General features: G+C 38.7%; 1 protein-coding gene and 1 long non-coding RNA gene across 8 annotated transcripts in view; one reads left to right on the top strand and one right to left on the bottom strand.

Annotated features, from left to right (window-relative positions):
• The window catches only part of KLHL3 (kelch like family member 3), a 283,454-nt gene that overhangs the window by 44,047 nt on the left and 216,690 nt on the right, over positions 1-22,717 (top strand). The gene's annotated exons all lie outside the window — the stretch shown is intronic.
• On the bottom strand, positions 732-12,563 carry LOC117065824. The gene is made up of 3 exons (XR_004430052.1): positions 12,551-12,563; positions 2,525-2,529; positions 732-833 (listed from the first exon to the last, which is right to left on the bottom strand). It is a non-coding gene; the product is annotated as an uncharacterized LOC117065824 (long non-coding RNA).

The raw sequence follows: 22,717 nt of genomic DNA on the forward strand, positions 1-22,717 counted from the left end.
CCCCAGTGTTTTGTCAATTTTTTTGATTTTACAAAGTGCCACAGAGGAGGTCTGTCCTGTCGTCGTTAATCATCTGTCTCTCCATGTTAGATTAAAATGCTTACTGTCCTGGTTCTCATGGTTCCTATATCTAAATTGTGTTTTTATATAAAACCATTTACTCTATGAAGTTGTTACAAAAGATGCGTTTCTATTTGAATATCTATGTAGCTCAACCCTTACTGTACTTGTTTTCTTGTTGTCAAAGTCCACATTGTTCATGGCCTTTCTCAAACAGCTTCTCCATCAAAGGATATGATGCCTGTCATGAGTTTTTAATGTTACTACTTCTTTCCCTTGATACTGAAATCCTAGTGGAATTAGAAACAACTGGGACATATCTTTAAAATCTTACTCACTGGAGGGCTCTTCTGGGGCATATGGTCTTTCTCCTGTGGCTTGATGTTTTAGGTCAGGAATTTGAGAAGAGCTGGCTGAGCGGTTCATCTCTGATCCAAGTGTTGACAGCTGGGACTAGATAATGCATTTCCCAGATGGTTTCTTCACTCACATGTATAGCACCTTTGTGCCACCTTGGTCAGTTCACCCCACTCCCCAACTTGGTGTCTCATCCTTCAGGGATCTCCATGTGGCTTGGGCTTCTCACGGGATAGTGACCTCCTGGTAGTAGATTTCTCACATGAAGGCTTAGAACACCAAAATAAAATGTTCCAAGAACCATCTCTTAAAGATTATCTTTCCCCAGTTGTTCTTGTGACAATAGAGGAACTAGCTTTAAAAGACCCAATTTGTAGAATTCTTTACAAAAAAATTCAGGGCTTAGGGTTCAGATACTAAGATAAAAAGTTGAATGATGTGGCAAGCTACTTTTCACTTTGTTTTGTTAGGGAGCTTTCAAATTTTGCTAAAGATTGTGTTTATGAGCTTTTCTCTTATTTGAGGGTGAAATGTTGAAATTGAACTAGCCCTAGGGCAAAGGAGAGGAGCAGTGATGGTGGGGGGCCCATAGGCCAAGTGGATAGTCTACAGTGCTTCCTGGGTCTCACTCTCTAACACTTGTAGTGGTCATGCTGATGAGAGATGACAGGAGAAAAGTTTCCTAGAGTTAAGAGCCTTCCTGTCCCGGAAGCAACAAACAACTCTGAATCCAACTTTTGGCAGAACTGCTAATTGACATAGTTAATATTTTGCAAGCGCTCCTCACCTCTTCTGTCTGCCCCTCCCCAGAACCCTTTCCTACACACACATAATAGTGTTTTCTTCCTTTAGAACTAGCCCTGCAAACCTATCACTTCCTCAAGCCCACATCAAAACTGACTTGTTTTATTCTAATCTCTGATAGACTGGTTCAAAGACACACATTTCTTCATAAACACATTTCACCCCTTCATTTGTCTTTAGGAAGAGCCATTGCTTTAACCCCAATGGTACCCTCTCCAGTGGTGGCATTCTGAAGCAGAGACATCATCTTAGAGGTAGGGGAGATTAGATGTCTTTTACATCCTGCTGAATGCAGAAGAGACTTTGATATTTAACCCTCAAACTTTTATTTCCTTTGACATGTCACCTAAAGTAGGACGAAGATGTTTGTCTTGTTTTTGTTTTTGTTTTGAAACAGAGTCTCACTTTGTTGCCCAAGCTGGAGTGCAGTATTACAATAATATAACTCACTGCCTTGAACTCCTGGGCTCAAGTGATCATCCCTCCTCAGCCTCCAGAGTAGCTGGACTATAGGTGCATGCCACCATGTTCAGCTAATTTTTAAACATTTTTTGTGGACAAGGACTTTTGCTATGTTGCTTGGTTGGTCTTGAACTCTTGGGTTCAAGCAGTCCTCCCATTCCTCCCTCTCAGAGTGTTGGGATTACATGTGTGAGCCACTGTGCTCAGCCTATGTGTCCTTTTAGATGCCACTGGGTTTAGTACGGAAGTTTTTGTGTTATAAAATCATGCCCAACTTTTAAAAGAGGCTATTCCATTTCTGTTAGCCATACATACATGCACACAGAGTTATTGCCCAGAGGAACACTGTGTGCATAAGGACAGCTAAGACCCCATACTGTCATTAGCTGGGAGTCAGGTTACCTCCCACATGGACAGTGTCATGTGCTAGAGATGTGTGCAAGTAGAAGAGTCCTAGAGAGGCCGGGCGCGGTGGCTCAAGCCTGTAATCCCAGCACTTTGGGAGGCCGAGACGGGCGGATCACGAGGTCAGGAGATCGAGACCATCCTGGCTAACACGGTGAAACCCCGTCTCTACTAAAACATACAAAAACTAGCCGGGCGAGGTGGCGGGCACCTGTAGTCCCAGCTACTCGGGAGGCTGAGGCAGGAGAATGGCATAAACCTGGGAGGCGGAGCTTGCAGTGAGCTGAGATCCGGCCACTGCACTCCAGTCTGGGTGACAGAGCGAGACTCCGCCTCAAAAAAAAAAAAAAAAAAAGAAGAGTCCTAGAGAGGAGAATCTGTAGCATTAAGTGGGCTTTGCAAATTTAAAAAAAAAAAAAAGATCATTTACAACAACCCTCTCTGACCTTGATTTTTAATAACTGTGAAATGGAGTTAATCACCTAGGCACTGTACTAACCACTTTATATACATAATCTCATTCACTCCTCACAACAACTCCAATATCTAGGGATATTATTATTCCCATTTTAGAAGAAAGGAAACATAAGCTTAGAGGGTTTACACAAATTGCCCAGAGTCACATGGCTAATAAGCTGTGGAGCCAGGAATAAAATCCACACAGTTCATCTCTAGAGCAGAGACATCTTCCTTCAAGTACTTCCTTGACCTGTGTGAGTAAATCTCATAATGTGTACTTCTTGGGAAATAGGAGGAAAGGGGACCTAGGCTGTAATGAAAAGCCTAAAGTTCTACTTTATTTATTTATTTATTTTTCTGTCTAGATGAATCTTTATTTTTACACATGTTCTTAAAGTCCAAACTTCTTCTTTTTTAAATTATACTTTAAGTTCTGGGATACATGTACAGAATGTGCAGGTTTGTTACATAGGTATACACATGTCATGGTGGTTTGCTGTATCCATCAACCTGTCACCTCCATTAGGTACTTCTCCTAATGCTATCCCTCCCCTAGCCCCCACCCCACAACAGGCCCTGGTATGTAATGTTCCCCTCCCTGTGTCCATGTGTTCTCATTGTTCAACTCTCAATTATGAGTGAGAACATGCAGTGTTTGGTTTTCTGTTCCTGTGTTAGTTTGCTGAGAATGATGGTTTCCAGCTTCATCCATGTCCCTGCAAAGGACATGAACTCATTCTTTTTATGGCTGCATAGTATTCCATGGTGTATATGTGCCACATTTTTTTATCCAGTCTATTATTGATGGGCATTTGGGTTGGTTCCAATTCTTTGCTATTGTGAATAATGCTGCAGTAAACATACATGTGCCTGTGTCTTTATAGTGGAATGATTTATAATCCTTGGGGTATATACCCAGTAATGGGATTGCTGGGTCAAATGGTATTTCTGGTTCTAGATCCTTGAGGAATCACCACACTGTCTTCCACAATGGTTGAACTAATTTACACTCCCACCAACAGTGTAAAAGCTTTCCTGTTTCTCCACATCCTCTCCAGCATCTGTTGTTTCCTGACTTGTTAATGATTGCCATTCTAACTAGCGTGAGATGGTATTTCATTGTGGTTCTACTTTATAAATAGGCTTTTTGGGTTTGGGAGGACTCTCTTAAGGATATAAACAGAGATTTCCACCAATAACCTTCTCATATGCAGGACACTGGCTCAGAAACTTAACTCTGAGAATGGTGTATATTTATTGCTTAGATATATAAGAAGATATATGTGGTATTAGTTAGTTGAACTAGACAGTGTATAAAAAGCTGTTTACAAAATATGAGAGAGATGCCTGATAAATGTGTTGATTCAATTTTTTGGATGTGAAATAGCTTTGGGTTAAAGTCCCAAGACTCACATCAGAGGCCTTGCCAGAGACAGAACTGAAACTATGTTCAGGAAGTAAAGATATTTACCACAGCCAAAGGGTAAATTCTCCCGAGGTCCAGCCGCCTCACTACGGAAAATGATACAATGACACCTCACTGCAGTTCTCTCGGCATCAGGCAATATATCCATGTAACAAACCTGAACATGTACCCTTGAATCTTAAAAAAAAAAAAAAAAAAAGAGAGAGGGAAAGAAAAATAAATGATTTCTACAAGGGGAGGGGAAGAGAGTGATCAGGACAGGTTGGCATTATATCTTTTTTCCCTTACCCTCTTCCACTAGTGCAGTTTAGTTTAGCTCCTTGCCACCTTGGCAGTGTTGATCTGTGTGAGAGACTGAGAAGCTGAGGCAGGGAGGGGGAGAGAAGTAGGACAGTGACAAGCTCATGGAGGCAAGGGGCAGTTTGAAGTGCAAGGAGACGGGACTGGGGGGCCGGGTGGTCATGATAATAAATACATGCGAAGAGCAGGAGCATTTTGGGGAGGTTATAGAGAAGCTGGGACTTAGAGAGCACTGAGAGAGGCAGTCAGGGTTTATAGCTTCAGACTTAATCTCAGGGCTGTCCCTGGTCCCTACAGTCACTTCTGGGATGATGCAGAAGCAATGTTCCCTAGGGTCACAGAATTATTGAATATTGAAGTCCCACATAACCTCAGAGTCCATCAAGTACATATAGCCCCTCAATTTCAGTTTAAAGGGAATTTAAAGTGATTTTGTCCAGTTGATTTAAAACAGCTTTGATTTTCATGGCAACCTTTAATATCACTTTCTTTTGCAAGTTGCTTTCCTGTTAAAAATTCTATCTGTAGAAGAACCCGTGTATATGTGTTTGTCTATGTGTGTTTATGTGGATGTGATGTCGATGGTGGACCTCATTTGTCAGACAATAGAGTGAAAGATTGTGATTTTAGTTACCTTGTTAGCTGCAAATCAGGAACAAAATTAGCCAATCTATAGATATTTATGAAGTATCCACTCAAGGTATTCCTTTGTTTCTGATGGCCAGACAGATATTTTATTTTATTTATTTACTGAGACAGGTTCTCACTCTGTTGCCCAGACTTGAATGCAGTGTCATTCACTGCAGCCTCAACCTCCCAGACTCAAGCCATCCTCCTCACCTCAGCCTCCTGGATAGCTGAGACTACAGGCGTGCGCCACAACGCCTGGCTAATTTTTTTTGTAGAGACAGGGTTTTGTCCTGTTGCTGAGGCTGGTCTCCATCTCCTAGGCTCAAGTGATCTGCCTGCCTCAGCCTACCAAACTGCTGGGATTACGGAGTATAGACAGCATATTTTAGGAATTTGGATACCATTTGCTTTCTTTCTTTTTTTTTTTTGAGACGGAGTCTCGCTTTGTCGCCCAGGCTGGAGTGCAGTGGCGCCATCTCGGCTCACTGCAAGTTCCGCCTCCTGGGTTCAGGCAATTCTCCTGCCTCAGCCTCCCAAGTAGCTGGGACTACAGGCATTTGCCACCATGCCTGGCTGATTTTTTTGTATTTTTAGTAGAGACGGGGTTTCACCATATTGGCCAGGCTGGTCTTGAACTCCTGACCTTGTGATCTGCCTGCCTTGGCCTCCCAAAGTGCTGGGGTTACAGGCATGAGCCCCTTTGCCCTGGCCAATCTTTTGCTTTCTAAGTGCTTACATATTCAGTAGGGAAAGAAATAATAACAGTTTCTCAAGTATAATGGAAAACCACTTGATAGTTTTACAGTGATTCTCAAAATGTAACATGTGTATGCATCATTCCAAAATCTTGTAAGAATGCAGATTCTGATTTAGTATGTCTGGGATTTCTTACAGACACCTAGGTAAAATGGATGCTGCTGGTCCACAGACCACACTTTGGCAAATAGCTGAATAAAGTCTTAGCATTGGTTAAAATGTAAGGCATGTATAGGGAATAGCAAGTCAGTTTGACAGGGAAGATCAGATCTCAAAGAGCCTTGAATGCCAAGGTAAGGATTAAGGTGATATTCTATGTAAAAGAATCATTGTAGTTTTCTATACTGGGTAGAAAGTGACATGATAGAACCTGTACTTAAGGGAGATTTATCTGTCATCATGTATAGGACAGATGTGGTAAAAGCTTTTTATATTAGGTATTTAGTACCTAATACTAATTCCTGGCCCTTAATTCTTGGCCCTTAATGCCAAATGAGAAAAAATTGCAGGAAGGAGAGAGGAGGGGGGACTGGCAATAGAGAAGCTACCTGCTTTATAGACTGTCCCTGGGTGAGGATAAGGAGTTGTTTGAATCACAGATCTCTTTAGTCTGCCCAAATTCCAAGAGATCCCTGCAAATCCCTTGCTTATTTAAGGATACAGTCATAAAATATGGTAAATTTCTCTGCTAGATCCAATTTATCAAAAATGTATTGAGTGCCAAATACAGTCCTCTGCTATTTCAGGCATCTGTGTATTTCCTAGAGTGTTTAATGCAGGATCCTTGTAATGTTAATGGTGAATGAAGGAATTCATTCTGCTTAATTCTCCTATTTCATCTTAAGATGCACTAATATATCCTTGATAAGACTTTAAAAAGCAAGGACATGATAAACACAAAATATAGGATAGTGGTTACAATTGGGGGAAAGTAAGGGGAAGAGATAAGGGAAGAGTAAATAGATGATGTGAGTTATTGTTATTGTTCTAGTTTTTGAGTTTGAGTAATTGATTCACTGGATTTGTTATATTATTAAAATAAATACGGAAATGAACCAGTAAATAAAGTAGAAGAGTACCGTGTATGTTAATAATATGAAATATGATTAATTAAGCACCTGAAGTCTATTTTTTTAAATCTACATGAATACACACTCAAAAGTAATATCGGAGTGTCTGTCCTGTCTACAGGGTCTGCCAAAAGTGGGAGAATGAAATTAAAGTCGCTGCATCAGCCTATACCTATGGAGGGCTTTTCCGTTTAGTATAATTTCACAATGCAGATAGTTCAAATAGTTATCCCATCCAGTCTCATGCTTGGTGAGATCAGGTAAGGCAGCAGCCCCAACACAATATACTAACTTTCTACTATCTAAATTTTTGTTCCATTCAGTAGTTTACATAGGGCTTTCACATATCAAAACATGCTTGCCTGCCATTTTACTCAGTGTTACATTCTTGCCTTCTTGAATCTGGGGCCAGAGGTCTTGGAAGAATGTCTTGTGGGAATTCGGTGTGAATGTCTTGGAGGAGTTTGGTGTGCTCAGAGTCTTGTACTTATAATTGCCTGACATTAAATCTTTTCTAATCATTGACATGATACCAAGGTATGAAGAAATACATCCTGGGAGGTCAAATCCACTTTCAAAATAAAAGTTCTTTCTTTGTTTTCTGTCCTAGTAAGTGAGTGGAGTTCTGGCTTATTTTACAGAATATATAGGAATTACTCATGTCAGAAATTTAGGATATAGCAAAATACAATCAGTGCTAAAACAACTCTGAGTATAATTTAATTCTTTTGATGCACAAGGCATTTTTAGGGGCTTGGGTGATCCACACAAATGAATCTTCCTGAAAATGGAAATAAACCTATTATTGCAAAAAAAAAAAAAAAAATATATATATATATATATATTTTATTATACTTTAAGTTCTAGGGTACATGTGCATAACGTGCAGGTTTGTTACATATGTATACTTGTGCCATGGCAAAAATATTTTTAAAAATAAAAGTAGTAAATGCTTAAGGACAAAAATTCTAAAAATTCAGAGCAGCGAAGGTACAAAGTGAAAGGTAAAACTGACCCTTCCAAATCCCCAATTTCTGCTATTAACAGTTTCTTGTATACCTATACAGAAAATTTATCTGCATATTCAGCTGTGTATATAATTTTTTTTTCACAAATGGGATCATACTATAGTGGAATTACAGGGGATAAAAGGATATTCATTTTATATTTTAATAGTTACAGCTAAATTGCCCTTTTGTTAAATGGTACATTCTCAGTAGTTATTTGAGAATAACTTCCTCAGTGCTTCTAAAATGTATCCCATTGTTTTTTAAACTTGCTTTATTTTTACTCATAAGTGAGGCTGTGCATCTTTTGTATGTTTATTGGTTACTTCTGCTTTCCCTTCTTGTAAAATGCAAAATGCCTGTTGAGAACTGAATATTTTCCCCTCTGGTAAAATGCCTCCAAATTGAACACAGAACATTAACGATGTGTTTTTACAGCTACATTTTTATGGTTAGACTCCATTAAAGGTGAATGTTCAAGAAATAATAGTTTAAAATCTTGAGATTCTTTTTCATTTTTTTAAATATAATACATTGTCATACCAATGTCTAATACCAAGATGATGACATTTGGTGATTTAATGAACATTTGTACTTTACCCAGTCTTTAGTCTAATTTGAGCCTCAGGCAAGTTTGGAAGATTCCTGAAGTGGAAAGCCCCAACAATGAAAAGGGGGTTTGTGATAGTTGACTTCCCAGTCACTCCCAGCTCCGTCCAAACAGTACATAGTTTCCTCCCACTTTGCTGATAAATAACCTTGGAAATAAATTTATACCCATGGGTATAATTCTATGAGTTTAGTGCTCATGCCTCTTTTTGTTATCTATACAGTTTCTATCATACTATGGCTACTTAGGAAGTGTCTAAGAAAAACAACAATTATGCTGGTATTTGATTTGTCAGTTGTGGCTGGGGGCATCAGTGGGACATAGAGCAGAATTCTTGCTGAGGAATATGATCCTCACTTGATTCTAATTTTATCTTTGTGGTGAAGCTTTTAAATATGAGGGCAGCTGATGTTGAATAAATCTGTCCTCACAAGCTGTATGAGATTGAAGTAAAATTAAATATTTGGGGTTAAATCCAAATGTAAAGATGTGGAAACGGCTGATTAATCTTTTGATATTTCATGTTCTGCATCTTGGTAAAAAGGAACTGTTCGTTGTGATAAACACAAAATAGCAACAGTCCAGTTTGAGTCTTATGATAAGCTAAATGTGTGCCCTAACTTAAGGTCTAACATTTTATAAAAGACGAAGTAGAGTTCTTACTTTTCACCTCAACCTCCACCCTGCTGATAAAATGATAGGCTATACATACTTGATTTTGTTAGCGACCTCTCTTTCTTTCTTTTTCTTCCTGGATAAAAGGTTTCTACTAATGAAATAGTGAGGCCCACACTTGCACTTGGGTTGGGGTAATAATCCTATGTGGTCTTTGTAAGTGTGCAAATGATGAGACCCCAAACTCCTAGTAGATTCTTACCTAGGTGGCTAAATGTATTGCTAATTGCTAAGGAATAAATAAATGTGTGTGCTCCAAGAATAGATTGCTGGCTTTTCTTCAGCTGACTGGATTACTAAGGTAGAAAAACACTAAAAATAAATCAGGGCACAAATTCTCCTGCCAGGAATTGAGCATTGAGATAACTTGTCTGCCTGGTGGTGTTGACATCATCTGTTCTCCTAATGCACCGCATAAATAGGAGCCAGAATGAGAAATAAATTTGGCCATGAACTAGTGTCAGTAAAAGTCCTTAACCCTTGTCCTGATATACCTGTTGCTGCTTGTTGCCAGGTTTAAGTTAATTAGTCCATCCAACTCCTCTAGGAGATAGCTAAGTACATCAAGGTGAGAACTCAAAACCAAACTCAGGGTCAATCTCAGGGGAAATCATTTGATCTCTCTTTTAGCTTCAAATATATTTTTGCTAGTTCTGTTCTGTCAGTTGGGTTTCAGTGTTTCCCCCAAGGGATCAGGTTTTAACAGAGTTGGAAATGTGGGAAGACATCTCAGGAAATCAGTTCCCTAGGACCTGAAGATTGCACAGTGATCCAAGTTCCCTGACGTGGAGTTAAGGATTCTTATCACTGAATTCCTTTTCTGTTATTACTTCAAATGTCCTGAGCAGAAAGCCTTAGCCAGTTAGAATTAACCTATGGGTCTCATGTGAACTAAAATGGGAGGAAATTCATGCAAATCCCTACCTTCTTTATATCTGAACCTACTTTCTTTTAGTTTTATAGCAAGTTGCATTTAACTGGAATAATACTGTCTCACACTAATTAAGTCCTTGATGCTCACAAAATGCTTTCACACATTTATCTTGTGATCACAGCAAGCCTGTAAGGAAGGCAGATGTTCTTAACTTCTTATTAACTGCTGGACTCAGAAAAGCCAGCAGATTGAGACTGGCAGCAGTTGGTATTAAGATCCCTGGGAGCTCTGGGATTTCATAGTCCACATAGTCAGCAGTGAATAGTCGGATCCATTTCTCTGGGGAAAGTTTGGGAAGTTTGTTCTGTCTGTTTAAGTAAAGTTTGTTTATTTAAATATTTGTACAAAATATGCATTCTCATTATAGAAAATTTGGAAAATATGGAAGAAAAAAATCAACCACAGACTGAGCACACAAAAACAAATTCCTTGGGTTTCCTGTTTTTTGACTGAATCTGTGAGATAGAAGGAGAGATCAGTAGGTATTCAATAATGTTTATTCTGTCTCCACCCCTTTCCTTGTGTTCAGCATAATGCACACAACAGATATTTAAATTCAGTCTCCTCTTCTAGGAATCCTTCATAGGTAGGTACTGACTAAGTCTTCAGAGCTGAGCTCTAAAAGGTGAGTCAGAATCTTTCCATAATCCCTGGTAGAGATCAGCTGTTAACTGTTCTCATTTTGTTACCATTCTCTTTTTTTCTACACAACACTCTTCCTTTCCTTCTGGCTATATCAGTGTGTTTTCTCTTCGTCTTTCTCTGCTGTTTGTCATTTTCAGGCTTGAAGTTAGCAGCAGATTCTGCCTGGCCTCCCCAGGGCAGCGTCAAGGGCCCCAATAGCAATGAAGTGAATGAAAGGACAAATATGGAAATTTCTGCTTTTTCTAATCTCCCACTCACCCAGCTTGGCACTGGCTTCTCAGAAGTACACTGACCAAAAAGAGGAGTGTTGGGCCGTCCAGGAATTTTTCTTTTCTTTTTTTTTCAGACGGAGTTTTGTTCTTGTTGCCCAGGCTGGAGTGCAATGGCGTGATCTTGGCTCACTGCAACGTCCGCCTCCCGGGTTCAAGTGATTCTCCTGCCTCAGCCTCTGGAGTAGCTGAGATTACAGGCGTATACCGCATGCCCAGCTAATTTTGTATTTTTTGGTAGAGATGGGATTTCGCTATGTTGGCCATGCTGGTCTTGAACTCCTGACCTCAGGTGATACGCCCAGCTCAGCCTCCCAAAGTGCTGGGATTACAGGCGTGAGCCATCGTGCCTGGCCCAGTGCAGGAACTTTAACGGCTCCAGATGTTTGGAGCCAGGAAATATTGAGCTCCAGTCTATCTTTGAATCCTCTACTGCATTTTGCTTAGTTCTTAAATAGTAGATATTAGTTAAGTATTTATTGATGAATCTGTGTGTGAGTGAGTGACTGTGTTTGGTCCTGATACTAGAAATAGGAAGCCACTATACTGGTTTCTTGTAAGTTAAAATCATCAGGATTGTATGCTCTGTCCTGCCCCCAAGGAATTAAGAACATTTGATTTTCCTCATCTGTAGGATCAATATGATGTGAGAAAACCCAGCTAACCAGCAGCCTTCGTTTCAAAGATACTCACAGCCTCCACGTTGTCTGTTTGGTTTTCTGCTCCTGTTGCCCCAGAGAAAGAGCCCCTCAAAGCTGTGTTTGAGGAGGGTCCCTGCTGTCTGGCAAGAAGGAGCATAAATTGGAATGACAGCTGTGTGCAAGGAGGCTAGTGTATAAATTGGAAAGGATGGGGAAGAGTCTTCCTATTCTACTCTAGTTGATGCAGTTCCAGCTTTCAATTTATCACACTTGGGAAGTGCTCATCTTCCCAACAGGACAGAAAATATGTGACCCTGAATTAACCACCAATAATTGTACATCAAATCTAAATGGGGATGAGGAGATAAAAGGCAGGGTAGAGCCAAAGTCTCATGGTAAGCAAAGCATTTTTAGCTGGAATGTAAAGAATGTTGGTATTGGCATTTAAAGGAAATTCAAGCTGCCCTTCCCTTCAATCCAGATAGCTCACAGTTGTTTGGGTTACAATTACAATTTCACTGATTTCGGAAATCTAATATTAATCTTAGCATTGGCTTTAGTGGAGAATCTATCCAATGTTGTAGATCTTTATGGAGAAGTATTTTAAATTGTGAAATGACATTTTTTTTCTTGGACAGGTAAGACTTTTATACACTGTTTGTTGGTGGATGTGCTTTTGATTGTGCTGTATTTAAAATACAATAAAAACAATTTAGGTCCAGCATAGAAACTGAAAGATACCTCTTATCCAAAATGCTTGTTTCAGGTTTGAGATCTTTTTTTTCCTTCAGATTTTGGAATATTTGCCGATACTTAAATGCTCCTTTGAGCATCATGTCAGTGCTGAAAAAATTTTGGATTTTGGAATATTGAGGATTTTGAATTTTTGGATTAGGCATACTCAGCCTGTATAGAGACACTTCCTCTTACCATGCATAAGCTGAAAAAATTTTTTGAAAAGAATACACTTCCACTCTCTATTATGAATTATAGAATTAAATAGCAGGCTTTGATTGAGGGTCTATTGTACTGCCCAGTACTGAGCAGCTGGAGAGTAACAGATCAAACAAAAGGAAAAAAAAAAGTCCTACTACATTAATAGTAAATTAAGTGTATAGAACATGGTGTAAACATTTCAAAAGCCATTCAGCTCAGTATTTTTTGAGCCTCTCATATAGGCTACCTACTTTATTTTGTTTTGTTTTGTAGCCCCAGACGACTTCTTTCTAGTTTCAGCCAATTGTTTAAAAACTAAATAATGCTTGTTGTATATGACAGAAGCTGGGAGAACTCAGTATTATCCCATTTCCAGTAGTAGTGCAAAAAAAGGCAAATTGTTTGAGGATGATTCATTAGAAACATGGCCTCCTTCATCAAAGGATGGCATGTTCTGTTATTAGAAAAGTAATTTATGTGATGTGATCATGAGTGCTGTTGACTTAAAGGGCCTGTAACCTGTAGGAATCTGTGACTCAGCATCTGGCCCCTGGAAGCAGGTTCTTAGCAGGCTGTCAAAGCTCAAGGTGAGCTTCAGGTCATCCAACTCCTCAGTTTTTGTTTTTTTTTGTTTTTTTTTCAAACAAATAAGGACCTGAAGTCCAGAGAAGAGAGGCCATTTGCCATGGTAGTGTGTTATTGCCAGAGGAATATCAGGAGAGATTGTGAAATTTGAAAAAAAAAAAAAAAATTACCAAATGTCCTTCAGAATGCTAGGCATTGACTAGTAAACCCTTCTAGGTTATCTGATTCTATAGTGCTCTGCACCTTTCATTGTCTTTGAACTATTTTAAATCCTTTAAAATTATAGAAAACTGAGGGTAATACAAATTACTCTTGTCTGTAGAAATGCAAATGAAGTTTGTCTTGTGAAGGTGCAATTGTTACCACTCCTCAAACACATGAAGCTGGGTTTGCATTTACTAACACATTCATTTCAGCATTTCTGGCTGCCTCTTGTGCCAGTTTTTAAGGTTTTACTGGATCTGTCTTTAATGAGTTAAATGAAACCTTTAACATGTGTTTATTTTATATTTGTATGGCAGTCATAATTTTGACTTAAAAATTATCTTTTAACAGGAAGAAACTAAGATTTTAGTAAGTATTCCCTGTTCCTTTTGTTAAATAAACAACATGTCAACAAATGTAGTGTAAATGTCCAATTGGCTTTTATTAGCAATTCATAAATTGGAGCAACATCTCATTCTATAAAATAGAATAGATGCTTGTCTATAAAATAGAATAGGGCATGTCAGAACAATTGGTTTATGAAGGTGGGAACAAGGAAACAAAAATTGAAAAAGCAGATTGGTTAACATCAAGTTACTTCAAGTTACTTTTCTTATAAGGGTTAATCAGAGGGGACTTCCCTATCATGCCAACTCTGGTTAACTGGGCCTCTTTTGATTGGTTACTGGGATTCTCCTGTTTTCAAGAAAACTTGATCTTTTGGGGTTTTACCTGCTTCCTTAATGTTTCAGTTTGACTTTGTGATACTTAGCATGAGTGACATCATTTTAGTTTGGTCTTTTGGGGCCTAGTACAGGAGCTTAGTCCAAAACAGTGACCTCCTATAAATTTTATTCAACACTTCATTCACTGTGCATAGATAGAAGCACCATTTACATGGGTTTCTGAAATGGCTAGACAATCGGTTATAATTTTTTCTCACATTTTCATATATTTATTGGTCATGTGAGTAGCATCTTCTTAAAAAACATTTTATCGAGGGTGAATTTCATGTAACATAAAATTAACCATTTTAAAGTGAACGATTCAGTGGCATTTAGTACTTGCATAATGTATTGCAACCACACTTCCATCTAGTTCCGAAACATTCCCATTACTTCCGAATAAAACCTCTTATCCATTAAGAAGTTTCCCCCCATGCCTCTTCCCTATATCCCCTAGCAACCACCAATCTGTATTCTGTTTCTTTGGAATTTCCTATTCTAGATATTTTATATAAATGTTATCATACAATATGTGACATTATGTGCCTGGCTGCTTTCACTTATAATAATGATTTGGAGGCCTATGCATGTTATAGATCAGTGCTTCATTTTTTTGGGGGTGAATAAAATTCCATTGTATGTCTATACCACAATTTGTTTATCCATTCTTCCACTGATGGACATCCGGGCTGTTCCTACCTTTTGGTTATTATAAATAGTGCTGGCATGAACATGCATGTACATGTACTTGTTTGAGGACCTATTTACTGATTTGGGGTGTATAACCTAGGAATGGAATTGCAGCATCAGAGGGTAATTCTGTTTAATTTTTTGAGGAACTGCCAGACTGTTTCCACAGAGGTTGAACTATTTTACATTCCTGTCAGCAATGTATGAGGATTCCAGTTTTTCCACATCCTTGCCAACCCTTGTTATTTTCCATTTTGAAAATTATGTCCATGTAGTGAGTGTGAAGTGGTACTGCATTGTGGTTTTATTTGCGTTTCATTAATAACTAATGATGTTCAGCATCTCTTCATGTGCTTATTAATCATAGAATTTTGAACGTTGTATCATATTTTGGTTATACTTGGGAATATTTTGAATATATCAGGGAGGCTGGCTTTCAAAAAGAAATATTTGTGATTCCCACATAATACAAGTAATCATGCCCTGATTTGTGTTTCTTAAGATTTTATGTATTAACTTTTATTAAAGTGATTCCTATAAAAAAATTATCTTTTTTAGAGACAAATTGGAGAGGATTATCTTTATTCCTACATGACACTCTTTATACAGTATTTTCACAGACCATTCCTGAATCTTCTGCAGTATCAAGCAACTGCTATTAAAGAACTCAGAAAAATGTTGCTATGGTAATACTATTTGTCCTTGTGAAACACAGCTATGTGAGCCGTTTTATGCTGTAAAATCTTGCTTGGAGCTCTTTGTAAGATTTATTGATTTGCTTTTTTAATGGAGATATATAGTACATTCTATTTTATTTTATTTAATTGATTTATTTTTTGAGACAGGGTCTCATTCTCTCACCCAGGCTAAAGTGCAGTGGTGCGATCATGGCTCACTGAAGCTTCAACCTCCCAGGCTCAAGCAATCCTCCCACCTCTGCCTCCTGAGTACACACCACCATGCCCAGTTAATTTGTATATATTTTTCTGTAGAGACAGGGTCTCACTATGTTACCTAGGCTGGTCTTGAACTCCTGGCTTAACCCATCCTCCTGCCCTGGCCTCCCAAAGTGCTGGGATTACAGGCATGAACCACTGTGCCCTAGCCCAACATATGGTACATTTTAAAATAATATAACAGCAGCCACCATAACTAACATTTATTGAACATTTATTTGGTACCAGACTCTCTACTAGGTGTTTTACATAGATTATCCCCTTTAATCCCAGAAGCACGTCAGCCCCTAAGGATAAAGAGTATTTTTTCTGTGTCCCTTGTGGTATCCCGAGCATCTAAAAGAGTCCTGCCACAGAGCACGTGTTCAGTAAATGGTATTCGATGACTAAACGACCCTTTGAGGGTTGTTTCAGGTAGTTATTGTGATTATCTTCATTTCACAAATGAGGAAGCTGAGGCTAAGAAATGTAAAACAATTTTCCCAAGGTCTTACAGATAGGCAGTAGTGGAATCCAGATCAGAACTCAGGCAGTCTGCTCCAGAGTCTGTATCATATTGGCTTTAAGCCATAGATTTCAGAACAGCACTTTCACTTCTTCCTTGCAGTTACTACAGGGTGTCCAGCTATTTTGTGAAACAAAGAAGAAACAATTAAATTCATTTTAGTTCAACAAATATTTATGGCCAGTAGATAATGTGTGCTCAAATACTTGTTGGGTGTAATATTGAGAACTGGTAGTTAAGAGAACAAGATTATGTTATGGGGTCTGACACTAGCTGGATGACCTCGTGCAAATAATATGCTCTCTCTATGATTTGGACTGCTTAATTATAAAATGGAAAAGTTGGACTAGATTATCTCAATGTACTCCAGCAATAAAATATGGTAACATGAAGAAATAACACTGATAAGGCTCAGTGAACTTGCTTGCTAGGGGTAGGGGTAGTAGGGGTATCTTGGTTTATATATTTTAATTTTTAATCTCTAGGGAATGAAAAAAGAGGAGAGGCAACAAAGTGGTCATTATATGATGGCAGTTGTAGAATATATCATCTAGAAGAGAAAAAAAGCAATTATCTCAGTAACAAGGAAGCCTCAGTTCATCCTTAATTTCAAGAAATAAAATTTACTTCTATCCTGGCCCTTTGAGAAGTATTATACCCTAAAATTACATAATATTTTATAGTTTCTCAATGCTTTCCTCTCATTTGTACCTACAACTATGCTGAGAGATAGTTTGGGGAGGATAGTGTTGGGAAAAGCCAAGGGCTTAGCTAAGGTTCCACAATTATCTAGTGATTCTCAGTCTTAGTTTTTTGATGCCCAGCCTGTCTTGTCTCCAAATTTGAAGAAAATATAAATTATCATTTTTAATGTTTTGATTTTTCTTTTAAATTCACTTGGTTAGAGAATATATATGCCTAACAACAGTTTTCCCTTAGGTTTCCAGAAGAGGATATTGCCTAATAAAACATAATAATAGGGTAGAAAAACTTCCAAAACAATGCGTTAACTTTTTTTTTTTTTTTTCGAGACAGGGTCTCATTATGCTACCCAGGCTGGAGTGCAGTAGCAGTGGCTATTCATGGGTATAATCACAGCATACTACAGCCTTGAACTCCTGGACTTAAGCAGTCCTCCTGCCTCCGTGTCCTGAGTACTGGGACTACAGGCATGTGCCACCATGCCTGGCTCCTGTGTTAACTTTTTTAGAAAAAAAGATCTTAGGGATGAAACATACTTTTTAAGGCTCACTTGTTTTATACTTTAAATTGGGTTGAATGATTATATTTCTTACTCTTCCAAGTTTAGCCAATAAATGCACTGAACACTTACCACATGTCTGGTTTATACAAAGTGCTATGCTGGGTGCCTCAGAAATTAAAAGATGACCTTGTCTTCAATCCACAAAAATTATGAAACATACAACTGACCACTGCATATGACAGAACATTATGAGTGCCTAAAGCTGAAGATAAAGTGTTATAGGAAATCAAGATGAAGAGAGTCCTTTCAGCAATAATGGTTGAGAAAAGTTTCATGGAAGAGGAACCAAGTCTTGAAGGATGTAGATATTAAGAGTGAAAGAGTGACAGCAAGAGTGAAATGAGAGAAGGAGAGTAAGAGAAAGATATTAACAGGTGGAGGGAATGAGTATGAGTACAAGCTCAGAAGGAAAAAATATTCAGGGTGTATTTGGGAAAGTTGTGAACAAGTTGTACTCCCTGAAAAAATCGTTAGAAAGATCCCTCCAACAATTGGTTCTTTGTAGGCCTATCATTGTTCTTTTTCCACTCCTACTCCAACCCAAATAAAACAAAAGAATAGACCATGAATTCCTTCATTCAACTAGCATTTATTGAGTACCTGCTCTGTCCCAGGTGCTTTGCTAGGGAGCATAAGCTATAAAGATCAACTAGCTTTGCCCTCAAAGGGCTCACAGTCTGGTGAGGAAGACCAACTCTTGGTTAGAAAGGAGTTACATACAGAGTGCCCATTTTATTTGAAATGGGGCCACCTTGAAAAGAATGAGCTTGGCTGCATTGGGCTGATTGCCTGAGCTCTGTTTTTAGCCCTTGGAGCAACTTCAGGATGTGTGGCATTCCAGGAGAACAGCTGCATACTATATTCTGAAAATGACTAAAGTAGCACCTCCGTTTTTTCCAGACCCGCAGCAGTGACTCTCACTAGGAAGGAGAGCCAAACCCTAACCTGTCTTGTGCTATTGGGCATGTTGTTCCACAGACTTTTAGAGGGGAAGTTTCATATTTTCTTACTTTTGTCCCAAAGAAGGGAGATACGGAGGAAGGAAGGGCTAAACTATAGAGGCCTCTCATTTTTTAAAATAAAGTATAGAATTCTTTATTGGTATTTCTTAGTGCAGCAAGAGATAATAATGATAGATATTATTTATTAAGTGCTTTGTGCCAGGCACTGTGATGAGAGCGTTAACATACAGCATCCAGTTTAACCCACCAGCAGTCCTACAAATTAGCGACTATTTTCATCACCTTTTACAAATAAGGAAACTGAAGCTTAAAAAGATTAAGTAACTTTCCCATGTCACATAGCTAATGAGTGGATATGGTGGAAAGTGTAATTAATATTAGAATGTGTTTTATGTTTCATTATTTATAGAGGAAACTGAGGCCTAGAGAGAAGTGATTAGTCCATAGGCACAGAGAAAAATGATGTCAAAGCCAGCTTTAGAACCCATATCTCAATTTTATGACTCTTTAAATTTTTAAACCTTATTTATTTATAATAGAAAATTTCAAATATATGTATATCTATATGTCTGTATATCACCTAGTTCCTATAATTACGTATTCATGATCAATCTTATTTCATCTTTACCCCTACTGTCTTGCTCCCTACCATATTATTTTGAAGCAAATAGCAAAATATTTTGTCTATAATATAATCAAAATATTTCTCTAAGAGATGGTTTTTGTGAAAATATAATACCATAATCACACCTAAAAATTAGTAATAACTCCTAAATACCATCAGTGATCTAGTCTGCATTCAGATTTCCAGTTGTCTCCTAAATGTCACAGTTTTTTCTTGCAGTTTGCTTACTTGAATCAGGATCCAAATAAGGTTCACACATTACAATAGATAAATCTTTTAGTCTCTTTCTATCTATAGCTTTCCCTCCAGCATTTTTATATTCTTGTGATTGTTGAAAAAACCAGTTGTTTGTCCTATAGAGTTTCCTGCAGTTTTGATTTTGTTGATTGTATCCCTGTAGTTTAAGATATTCTTCTCTTCTGTCTTCTGAATTTCCTATAAATTGATTATTGGATCTAGAGGCTTGATCAGATTCAGGTTTGATATTTTATTTTGAAAGACTACTTCATAGGTGATGTTGGGTTGTGTTTATCAGGAGGCACAAAGTGTCTGGTTATCTCTTCTTTTTGTGATTTTATAATAGCAATCATTTATTATTATTATTATTTGAAATAGGGTCTCTTTTGCTCAGGCTGGAGGGCAGTGGCACGATCTTGGCTCACCTGCAACCTCCGCCTCCTAGTGATTTTCCTGCCTCAGTCTCCCACATAGCTGTGATTATAGGAACGCACCACGATGCCTGTCTGATTTTGTATTTTAGTAGAGATGGGGTTTCACCATATTGGCCAGGCTGGTCTTGAACTCCTGACCTCAAGTGATCCACCCACCTTGGCTTCCCAAAGTGCTAGGATTACAGGCATGAGCCACTGTTCCTGGCCTAGCAATCATTGATTTTTAATGCCTAGATACATTAATTTATTAGAGATTCCAAGGCCTTCCATTTATTGCCATGATGAAATATCAAGAATATAATTTACCCTTTCAACTTAACTAAAAAACCCAACATGATATATGAAACAGTGGTTTTCAGACATTGGACAATAGGCATAATAGGACTGTGATTCTTGGAGAAAGATAAGTAATGTCTGGCATCTAGTGAAAAATTACTGGACGTGCAAAGAAATGGGATAATATAACCCATAACAGATAACATTTAATTAATAGAAACGGAATTCAGGGCCGGGTGCGGTGGCTCAAGCCTGTAATCCCAGCACTTTGGGAGGCCGAGATGGGCGGATCACGAGTTCAGGAGATCGAGACCATCCTGGCTAACACGGTGAAACCCCATCTCTACTAAAAAATACAAAAAACTAGTTGGGCGTGGTGGCGGGCGCCTGTAGTCCCAGCTACTCGGGAGGCTGAGGCAGGAGAATGGCGTGAACCCGGGAGGCGGAGCTTGCAGTGAGCTGAGATCCGGCCACTGCACTCCAGCCTGGGCGACAGAGCGAGACTCCATCTCAAAAAAAAAAAAACAAAAAAAAAAAACAGAATTCAGAAATGACACATATCATAAAATTAGGAGACAAGGATATTAAAAAGCTGTGATAAAAATGCTTTACATGTTCAAGAAGTAGAGGAAAACACGAACATAACAAGGAGGGAAATGGAAGATATAAGAAAAACACCCAAGTCAAATTTCTAGAGATGAAAAATACAATATTTGAAATGAGAAGTACATTGGATGGGATTAACAGCAGACTAGACACAGTTGAATAACAAATTAGTACATTTGAAGGCATAACAATAGGAAGTACTCAAAGCACAGAGAAAAAAGATGAAAAAAATGAACAGGGCATCAGTGAGCTGTGGAACAATATCACATGGTCTAATATACATGTAACTCCAATTGGAGAAGGGCAGGGACACCAGAAAAGTATTTGAAGAAATAATGGCTGAGAAATTTTCAGGTGCCCGAACAGGACCTGGAGACCTCTTTTTTTTTATTGTAATGAAAGACAGGATTGCTTCTCTGTCGATAAAGAGAACGGTTTCATCATGAGCAGGCAGAAAGCTATAATCAATAAACTAACCCTTTTAGACTACATAGTGACCTTCTGTGTTACATGTGTGTTGCTTTCCCCTTAGGACCGTCTGGAAAGTTTGTGATACTCGTCTTTTTATTTTACTTTTTTGTCTATCCTCGAATCTCTTATTCACTCTTAAAGTGATTCCCTTCCCTCACCACCATACCACCAAGTGCCCCTGGCTAACCTAAGAAGTCCTGTACCTGTTTCCTGAGCTGCTTGCCTGGGCTCCAGGGTCCTTTCATTCATCCATGCATCCACCTCCAGCTTTTCCTAATGAAATTTTGACTCACTTTGGTCCTGCCTATCAGCTCATCTTAAAAGCTAATTCTTGATAATTAATTCTAGAGATTTCTGATGGGTTAATGTATAACACTAATAGGTTAACGTTCACATTTAAAAGGCCATCCAGAGGTTTGCTTTAATTCCTATTTATTTAAGGCCTAGCTCAAATACAATCTTATTTATTCACCAATCACTTATCTAGTGGTACCATGGGTCATGTACTGTGCTAGAATGAATAAGACCTAACTCTTGCCCTCTGGAGCCTCACATTCCTGAAAGACAGACTTACAAACAAATACAAGTTCATGTAAATACAGTAAAGGAGGTATGAACAAAGGTTCTGAGCACTCAGTGGGGGAATTGTTTGCAGGACCTAGGGCACTCAAGAAGAAAGACTTTTGTAATGGGCCTGCAGGAGAAATAGGAGTGGAACAGTCTGAGAATGTGAAGAGAATACTGGGCACAGAAAACATCATCAAAGACACAGAGATAATGAAAAATGTCAATTGCTATTTGCTACGTCTTTCCTATGGTTCATGCACAAAGCTTTGCATACATTCTCTCAATTGACTCTCACAAATACCTTTTTAAATAACTGTCTTTATGATACGTACTTTACAGATCTGGAAACTGAGGCTTTGTGGGGAGAAATTCCAAAAGTTATCCAAGGTTGTCTAATATGGCAGAAGTAGGATTGGAACCAAGATCTGTCTGATTGCAAAACATATACTCTTAATCCTTAACTTACTAAAGAAAACTTGTGTTCAGAATATGGTAGGGTGAGGGCAAGGTAGTAGTAGGAGAGAAGGCAGGGAAGGTTTGTAGAGGCCAGACTTCTGAAGGGTTTTATATGTTATACATCCATGAAATAGCTTTTTTTAAAATCCATTTTTGTCCCCTAACTCCCAAGCCAGAAGGAATCTTATTTTTTTTTTTCTTAACCCCCAAGCACTTAATGTTTATATCTCACATCCATTTATAACTTTTTTCCCCCCATTTCCCCATTTGCCATTAGGCAACACAATTTTTTTTTTTTTTTTTTGAGACGGAGTCTGGCTCTGTCCCCCAGGCTGGAGTGCAGTGGCCGGATCTCGGCTCACTGCAAGCTCCACCTCCTGGGCTTATGCCATTCTCCTGCCTCAGCCTCCCGAGTAGCTGGGACTACAGGCGCCTGCCACCTCGCCCGGCTAGATTTTTGTATTTTTTAGTAGAGACGGGGTTTCACTGTGTTAGTCAGGATGGTCTCGATCTCCTGACCTCGTGATCCGCCTGTCTCAGCCTCCCAAAGTGCTGGGATTACAGGCTTGAGCCACCGCGCCCGGCCAGGCAACACAGTTTTAATCAAAGGAATTATTTCTTTTTTGAAAAACTGTATAAACCAGGCATGGTGATGTATGCCTGTAGTTCCACCCACTCCGGAGATCGAGGTGGGAGGATCACTTGAGC

The sequence above is a fragment of the Trachypithecus francoisi genome, unplaced genomic scaffold (genome assembly GCF_009764315.1).
Source record: "Trachypithecus francoisi isolate TF-2019V2 unplaced genomic scaffold, Tfra_2.0 Lachesis_group2, whole genome shotgun sequence".
NCBI classification, from domain to species: Eukaryota; Metazoa; Chordata; class Mammalia; order Primates; family Cercopithecidae; genus Trachypithecus; species Trachypithecus francoisi.